Raw genomic sequence first — 9032 nt, forward strand, 5'->3', positions numbered from 1 at the left:
CTCACCCTCCTGAGATGATGCTGTGCAGCACGCAGATGGCCCGAACAGTTTGGGGAGCAGACTCTCTTCATTTGTGTGAAGGCAAATAGGCTTTGAAGTGACTAAACTGCTACAGCAGTAGCGACGGGGGAATTCAGATTGGGTTTGGGGTTGGGTTTTTTTTGGGTTTGTTCTTAGGCTTGGCTCCTTTGGTTGCAGCTTTGGCACACATGAGGAAATCCTCTGCGTTCACACGTCCCTGGTGTGAGCATCCCACATCCTGGGCCGCCTCTGCGGTTGTGCTCCGAACTGTGGCATCATGCCACGGTTTGTCCAACACCTGATAGCCACTCAGAGAGGGGGATATTGTCTCTCTATTGGGAAACTTCTTGTTCATTAAGGAGTTTATCAGCTGAAAAAGTCACCAGGGTGGAAAGAGCCATTTCTGCCCGGTGGAAAATCCCCACCGTTTATTTTGCGAGCTAAAGGTCAGCTTGGCAATCTCTGCCCTATTTAGATAAAATATGAACCCTTCCCTTCCCTGCTGTAAACCTACGTGTGCTGGACTGCTTTGTGATATTTCAGCCTGCCCCTAGGAGGGGGTAATGGATCAGGGAGAGTCTGGAGCCCTTCAGGTTTCTTGCTAACTGGAGGCTTCACTCGTACATGCAGGGATTGCTGCTGCCAACCACGAGCTGGTTAAACACGATGCATTGGAGTTAAAGAGAGTTTGAGATTAAGGCTGCAGCTGTGATGGGCTGACAGAATGTGGCACAGCCCAAAATTCTAGTCAGGCTCAAATCAAATTAAAGTTTCCCAGCGTGATATGTTAGGAGGAGGGGAACAAAAAGAAAAAAAAAAAAACAAAACCAAAAACCCAAAGAGATGGAAAAAGAAAAATCCCAAAACAAAAAAGCCCCCCACAGAGTTCATCTGCTGGATGGAGTTACATTAAGTGAATGGAAATTAAAGGCTTTTCATAGAGATCTTCAGTGTAATTTGATGGAAGACTTTAATTATTTCAAAGTGCCTAAGAAAAAGAGCTTGGAAAGATTTGGAGGGGGTGAGCTCTCATAAAAATATCTCTCTTCACAAGCATTTTGAGCTGTTGTTGGGCTGAAAGGCTGCTGTCAGCTCAAAAAGAGGGATTTGAAAATCCTGTGGCCCCCATCCTCCCCGGAGACCAATCCCTGCGTGAGTGGCAGTCAGTCTCATAAGAGAAGGCCAGGGAGCTGCGAGGAGGCGGGTGAAGGAAGAGCAAAGACTTCAGTGCTGCCAGGCAGCTCTCTTTATCAGCCTTCACAAGGCACGTAGGACGAAGAGGGCTGCTGGCCATTAGCGGGAGGACAGTGGGCTGTGGTCAATTCGGATGTCTCCTGGCATTTTGGACAGTAAAGCCAGAAAAGAGCATCTTCTCCCTGGCACCCCGGGGAGATGGTCCATTGAAGTCATAATGCTGAAGTTGTCACTCATCCAATTCGGGCTTGGACAGCCCAGGAATTAATGGGTCTTTGTCTGGTCTCCAGGTTGACATAAATTCAAGCATCTGGAGACGGGCCATTCTTTCCCTGAGACTTGGATGCTCTTCTCCTGTCTCCAGCTCTTAGGCAGAAACATGGCCTCTTCTGTGTCTTCTGACAAAGTTTACACCAAGGAATGGTTTTGGCTGAACAGAGCGGCCCAAATTAAAACGCCCTGAAAGACAGAGGTGGCAGGTTGCTGCCCAGAGCTGCTCTCACTCCTGCAGGTCGATACTTCACTGTGGAGGGAGGTGGCAGTCAGAGATGGCAGTGCTTCAATGAAACTGGGAGCTTTGCCTGTTTTGCTGCAGGCCAGGGGTTGTGTAGCACCAGGTATTTCCCATTACACTTCAGGATGCTTCTCCTTGCTGTGTCTCTTCCCACCATGCTTTCTGATGGTCCTTGTGTTGATTTGACTGTGCGGGCTTTGGGCTCCATGTACCCTACCAGAGACTCACCGTGTCCCCTCCAGCATGCCAGATAATAGCACTGCCCTCCTCTGCAGGGATGCTCTGAGGATAAACACAGCCAGGGAAGCTCATGGCAGAGGAGTGGGAAAGCTGTAAGCAGCTTAGATAAATAAGTGGGATGGGAAGAAGGGTGGGATCCATTCCCAGGGACTGCACTGTGTTGCAGCAGTGGGCAGCACTCATTTCTCCTGCCTGTGAGCAGGGGTGTTTGGCAGATGATAACTGGCAAAAACACAGTGTTGGTAGCCATGGGGATGGGAGAAGGGGGATGCCTAATTGCAGGTAGGAGCCAGGGCAAAAACAACGGGCATGTGTCTTAACTGGCTGCACCAGGCAGAAGCATCAGATGAGCTGCCTCTGTTTTCAGCAGCCTCTTGTGCTGAGAGGTGGTTCCTGGGCTTGGGGAGCCACTGAGCTCCATCCACATCCAGCGAAACGGTCCCAAGGAGGCAGCCATGGGATAAACATCTGCACCAACTCTCTGGAGAAATGAACTCTGCCTTTATGAGGCTCAGGTGCCTGCAGAGCCATACAGCCTGCTGGCCAGGAGAGAGGGAAAAGACACTGCGACTTCAGAGGGAAGGCAGCTTTATATGATGGGGCTCTGCGTTTCTTCAGCCCGTAACGAGCAGCTGTCAGGAGAAGTCCTGGAGCATGGTGTGTCCAAGGCTGTTCAGGGACCGGGGTTAATCCAGCACTTCAGAAATGGGAAATCATGCACTGCTTATTGCTGAGAACGTGGGTTTTTTAACTCGGCCTGTCAAAGTCTTTCTGCACCGATCGTTCTTTGCTACGTTTCCTCTGTAAAGCTGCTCTTGGAGGAGTTTGTGCTTGGCCAGGCTCCTGCGTGGAGTCTCTGGGGAAGTTTTTGGGCTGTGTGGTTAAAGGTTTCTGTCTTGTGTCGGTATCAAACTGCTTCCCTCCCACCTCCCATCCCCTGCGCTCTGCGGGCGCCTGTGCCGACGCACACTGGCGTCACTGAGTGACATTAGAGCCCGTCATGAACCCCATGTGCCCCCGCAGACAGTGTTCAAATCAGTGCCTGACATCCAGGTGTGGAGTTGCCTTCCAGACTTGGTGTCACCTCGGTGAAGAGCTGCACTGGTACAATGGCTGTTTGAGCGCAGACAGCGGCGCGGTGGATGCAGCTTCCTACGCGACGTGTCTTCGGGGCAGGGACGATTCGTGTCGCAGGAAGCAGCCGAGGGGATGGCAGTTGGGTTTGTGTTTAATTTAAGGGTCTATTTGCACGCACCAGGCTGTCCTCGTTCTGTTAATGGCAGCATCTGCACACTGGGGTCACCCAGCGCTTTGAGGCTCTGTCATTTAGGCGGCGGCATTCGGAGGGGGTGGCACAGAGAAAACGGGCCCCCTAATGTTAGTGATTTAACTTCTGGCAAAGCAGGCTGAGAGGCAGAGGGGAGGGAGAGTTTGGGCTGGAGATCTGGCGACCCACTGGCTTGGTTCACCTCTGGGATGCCCAATGTTCTCCATCCTCCTGGGTATCTGTCCCTCTCCCATCGGCGGTCTCCGAGCTACTTTTGGAAAGGAGTAATGTGGAGTGTTGGCATTAATAGCTTTTCTTCTGGGGGCGGGAGAAGATGCGGAGGCTGCCAGGCTGCCATTTGACAGCAGTTAGTGACAATCAGCCAGGCTGATGGCTACCGGGCAGCTGGAGCAGTCGGAAGCCTGCTGGGCTCCAAACTGGTTCAGAATGAGTTGCGCTGAATCACAACTGCGGGGAAACTTCCTCAGCTTGGAGCATATCTGAGCTGAAGCGAGTCCCAGAGGGTGGGGGTGGAGAAGAAAACCCAAGTGGGTCCTGTGAGCTGAGGGGCTAAGGCAGTGTGGCACATTGTTTGTGCCTCATGGCTGAGTTCAGTGAGCTCCAGCCGATGGTTCTCCCTGTATTTGGGGCACACTAGCATCTTTCCCTTGTGCATTCCTTGGTGCCTGGTGGGAGTTGAGCTAAACTCGCAGTCCTTCCCTCTGTGCAGAGATTTTTCTCTCCTCTAGTAGGCTGTTATTTCATAGGAACTGGTAGTTGTGTGAGCCTGCATCCCCATGAAATGCGATTGGAAACTGTCCATCGTATTCCAGGGTGATTAGGAGTGGGCACATCTGTGGGTACTGGACTCCCAGCAGCATAAGCCTTGGTCTCCAGTGTTGAGACAAAACCAGAAGTGTCTGGATCAGACAGAGCAAATTCTGGCTGACAGATGCCTGCGTCCTGTTGGTGCATCGGGCCAGACAGGCTATGAATTCAGGTTTAAGGATGAAAGCTGCACTAGAACAGGGCACTGGATTCTGGATGGATTAGAGGTCAAGATGCAAACGTTAAAGTTGGGCTAAGGCTGGTTAATGAGGACAATTTATGCTTGTAGCTGGAAGAGAATGATGTGATGAGGGTTTTCAGCATGCTCAGCGTGGGCATAACTTAGTCCCTTTGTACTTCCCTCGTTTAACTGGAATTGATGTTAAGCCAGTGGTGAAAACAACTGAAAAGCCAACTCTGGGAAGGGTTGTTCCTTGCTCAGGCTGGAAATTGGATATCGTTGATGAGGATGAGTGCTCTGGGAACAGTTTTGAGAATGCTGAGGAGTCAGGAGCACGGGCAGCCTGATTATAGCTAACTTGGAGAAACAGAAAGGTGAGGTGGTCAGAACGAGTTTGTTCTGTGAACAAATTTGTTGTTCACGTTGAAGTGATGCCCTGTGCCTATGTGAGCCTGTGCATCGTTCTTTGGTAACGAAGCCAAATGATCTCTGCTTGCTCCACCTCAATCCCCTGGATAAAGTCTGCAAGTGTGGTGTCATCGTTCTGCTCCTGTGGCATGGCAGGTGGGGAGGGAATTCTTGCACTCAGGTAGAGGCCAGCTCAGTGTCTGTGAGACTTATCCCCAGCTCTTCAGTTGCAGTGGTGGTGGAACGTGGGCTCTGCCTGAATTGATGGTGAAATTCTTTGTTGGGTGCAGGGTTTCACTCAGAGCTTTCCTGAGGCTGGTTATCCCAGTGCTTCAGGAGTGTGAGTCCCATCAGGGTTTGTAGAGATTTCTCCTGGCCCTCAGTGCAGAAGGGTTCATCCCTCTCGCAGGAGTCACTCTGCCTGGGCAAGGCCTCTGCAGGTGACAGCGCTGATGGAATTTGGCTTGCTGAAGGGAGAAATGAGCCATGACATAAGCAAGAGCCATACATGAGGTCTGGAGCTGTCCAGGAATTGTGTACATTATGGCTGGGTCTGAAGCAAGGTGGCCAGAAGTGAAGGATAAGCTGGACACAGAGCGGTTATCTCCAGGCTTATGAAACTTGAGCGGTGCTTTGCTCAGTATCATCAGGCAAGCTGCTCTGTGCTCATATTCCCTGTTATGCAAAAGACTCTCCAAGCCTCAGAATAAATACAGTAAAGGCCATGAGACAGGGAAAAGAGGATGGTGAGAAAGTGCGAGATGCCAGAGCCAAGGCTGTGGGGAGAAGCCATGTCTCTTCCAGAATTTTCTGTGCTGTTCTGCGGGGAAAAGCTGAGCAGACTTTTGCCAAGGCTGAGCCTGTGAAGGTTCCTCTGGTCTTTGGCCCAGGAAATGTACTGACAGGCTTAAAGGAGATTTCCTTTTGTCAGCAAACTTTGCTCCTCTTGCCATCCCCTCTACCAGGGTGCTCCTCCTGCGAGAGGGCTCAGTTTATTAACTCTTTATTGGATTAAAGGAAAAGCCTGTCCCCTCAGGGTCGCATCCTCCTTGGTGACCCAGTGTGGGAGGTTACCTGGGTTGTGTTTTTTAATTTTTTTCCTGTCAAAGCGTTGCATGCTTGGGCTTGTCTGGGTGGTATTTCTCATCATGCAGCCAGGGCTCCCCCCTCAGCCCCCTGCTTCTCTGCTGCTGCCTGGCATGGGATTTGGCATGTTGCTGCAACACATGGGGGGAAGAATGCCAGAGCTGCCCTTCTCCCTCCCTCTCTCCCTCCCCTCTGGGACTTGAGTGGGTGTTTCATCTCTGTAGCACCGTGCCTCTAATTGGGTGCCTCTTGGTGTTAAACTGGTAATTAAACATACAAGTTTCTGGCTTGAAATCCTCTTTGTGTCACTTAGCTCCAAGCAGGATTAAAAGCTGCCCTCATGCAAATGAATGCCTTTTAAACACAGCATCACTTAGTGGTTTGGACTTTGCTTCTGCTTTCTTGTTCCTGACTCTGCATCGCTACCAGGCGCTCGGTTCCCCCCGCATCTCTCTCGCCGTGTGTCTGTGCATCTCCTGTGCTCTCCTCCTGTACCTGTCGCTTCGCAGGGCTGCTTACTCTCTCGTGCAGACTTTTCTCCTCTGTCTGCCCCCGAGCCTGTCACCCCTGTGCTTCCTTGTGTGTATTCTTAGCTTGGCATCTGTCCTCTTTCCCACCTCCTTTCAGATGCATATGCTTTCTGTCTTCCAAATGCACGCCCTAAAAGGCTTGCTCCCTTTAAAATACCCCACCCAAGAGGTACAGACACCATTGGCCATTCAGAACTTGCCTTCTCCTGGCCTCAAAGTACCGGCTTTTTGAGCTTGCATGCATCAAAATGTTCTTTGGGTGATAGATGAGAGATTAATCTATTTATTTCACTTACAATTTTGGCAGCTATAAAAAGGAGCCAAACGAGCTTTGTGGCCATAAACCACTTCTTGCAGGTTGATTTGGTAGAGGCGTCTTTGTTTTCCTTTCTTTTTCCCTCTTGAATCTGCCAGGGGCTTTAAGTGAAATAAATAGATTAATCTTCTTCCTGTACCCAGAGATCAGCTTGATGCATTTAAGAGCTTTTTCTCCCCCCAGACTCCTGATACGTTCACGGATCCGATTCATATTTTAGAACTTCCTTCATGTGTAAAGAGACTCAGTGGTAGCAGTAATTCTTCACGACCAGCAAGCAGGGGTTACTGCTCGTTGGATTTCTTCTCTTCTGAGAGAGCTTAAAATTTTCCATCAAGGTATATTTTTGATAAAGGGAAATTCCGTGGAAAAATGTCAGTGTTGGTTGGGGGGGGGGGGGAGCTACCCAAAACCTGAGAGTCTGCTGTAAAAGGAAAAAGCCAATATTTTGCAATCTGGTGTATCTTCAGGGGGGCTTGGTTGAAAAAAACAGTGAAAGTGGGTTTTTTAAGTGCGAATGCTCATGGAAACAGACCCATGGGAAACCGGGGAGGAACTGGAAGAAGCGTTTCCCCTTTGGAGGAGGGGGAGATGGATTTTCTGAGCAGCTCTGCAGTTGGGATTCTGCTCACCTAGGAGTTGCCCTGTGCCACTTCTGCCATGGAGATGGGTTTGTATCCCCCCTTCTGGAAATGCTTGCTTGAAGCTGGTGCTGCCAGATGTGGTGCAAACTGGCCACTCTCACCTGCACCAGTGGTGGCTCAATGGAAGTGATGGCCTGTGGAGTGGGTAGGAGTCTTCTGCTGAGTAAGTGTGGTATAATGTTTGGTACAAGAGCCCTGGCCTGTTTATACTGGAGAAGTGATGGGTGTGAGGCTCTACACCAAGGCTTTCCTGAGTGCCAGGTGTGAGGAGGCAAACAAAAGCTTTTCTTGCTGCTTTTTAGGTGATTTGGAGTTGAGCCTGCACAGAACTTTATCCAGGGTGAGCAGCCCTCAGCCTTGTAATTGTCACTATTATTAAAACAAACAAAACTTTGAGGTGATGTCACAACATAGGGCTCTGAGATCAGAGGAGCAGCTCTGGCCCCTCTTTATTGGCTGCTCCATGTCCTCCTCAGCTGGAAAAAAAATAATCTGCCTTTCTCCTTCTACCTCCAGACACTCCCCTTCCCCCAGGCTCGCCGTGATTTCTAACTTTAAGATAACAGCTTCAAGCCAATTAAGAGCGTCTGAAGTGGGTAGAGCAGCCGTCGCTGCGTGAGACCACGGTGCTTTTAACAGCCATTGTTTGTTAATAAAAATAAATCGTGGGCACCAGGGAGGGAGAAAATCCCACATGATGGTAATTTTCTCTTGTCATTGTTCCCCCCGCCCAGCGAGACGGGATTGTCACAGCCAGGGAGGCTTTTGGCAGGTGATGTGGGGAGGGTGGTGGTGGGATGGTTTGGGAGGCTACCGGTCCTGTAGTCCTCTTGTGTGTGTGTCCCCATCTCCTTGGCTTGGCGGTGCTGTGTGCAGTGTAAATCCTTGTCGATAAGCTGCAATGCCGGGCTGGGAGCTGGAGGGGGCCAAAGCACAGCCAGAAGCCAGGAGTGGTACCTTCTGGGAGAAGGATGAGGCAGCCAAAGGCAGCATCCTCTTTGCCATACCCTGAAGCTGGTCAGAGCTGCTCCATCACAGCTCCCTGCTGTGGAAGTTTGGCATGGGTGGCTCTGTGGGGAGAGTGAGGCAAGGTTACACTAAACCCTCCTCCAAAATGGTCCTAGTGCTTCCAGATATTGGGGTGTTCTGCTGGCTGATGCTGACTGCATGCATGGTGTGTCTGTTCTCTGACCAGCCTTAGGGCCTTCTTCATTCCTAGGATGCTCAAAGGCTTCGCTGTGCTTGTGATGCCCCAGGAGGTGGGGCAGAAAGGGTAGAGCAGTGTGCTGGCACCGTCCTCCCGTGTGCCGAAGGGGTTTGCCAGTGTGGTTGTAACAGCAGAATTTCCTAACAGGCGGCTTAAACCTGTTTCTCAAATAAAATAAGCTGTCCCAACAAGTGAGCTTTAATGCTGTCAAGTCGATGTCTGTAATGGGGCTCCTGTAAGCGTGACTCTGAGGGGGCAGGTGTGGTTTTCACACTCGTAATTCACTTCCCTGCGCCAATAAAGCTTTCAAGTATTGACCGACCCCGGGGGGCCTAATAGGTCCTGTGATGAGCCTGCGGAGGAGCAGATAATTGAATGGAGATGTCCTGTGACTCAGCCTGGAACTGTACTGCTGAAGCCTCCTCTCTGTGTGTTCGCAGGTCTTGGGGTTGATGATGCTGGGGAGACTTTAACTTGGAGATAGCTGGGTCTCCGCTCAGCTGGTGTGAGGAATGAGGGTGGGCACGTATTGCTTTTATCCCTGAGCAAGGATGGGAAAACTTGATTAGGCTTGGGTAGTGCTCGGGAGGATTGAG

This window comes from Gallinula chloropus (genome assembly GCF_964237585.1).
Source record: "Gallinula chloropus genome assembly, chromosome: 24".
NCBI classification, from domain to species: domain Eukaryota; kingdom Metazoa; phylum Chordata; class Aves; order Gruiformes; family Rallidae; genus Gallinula; species Gallinula chloropus.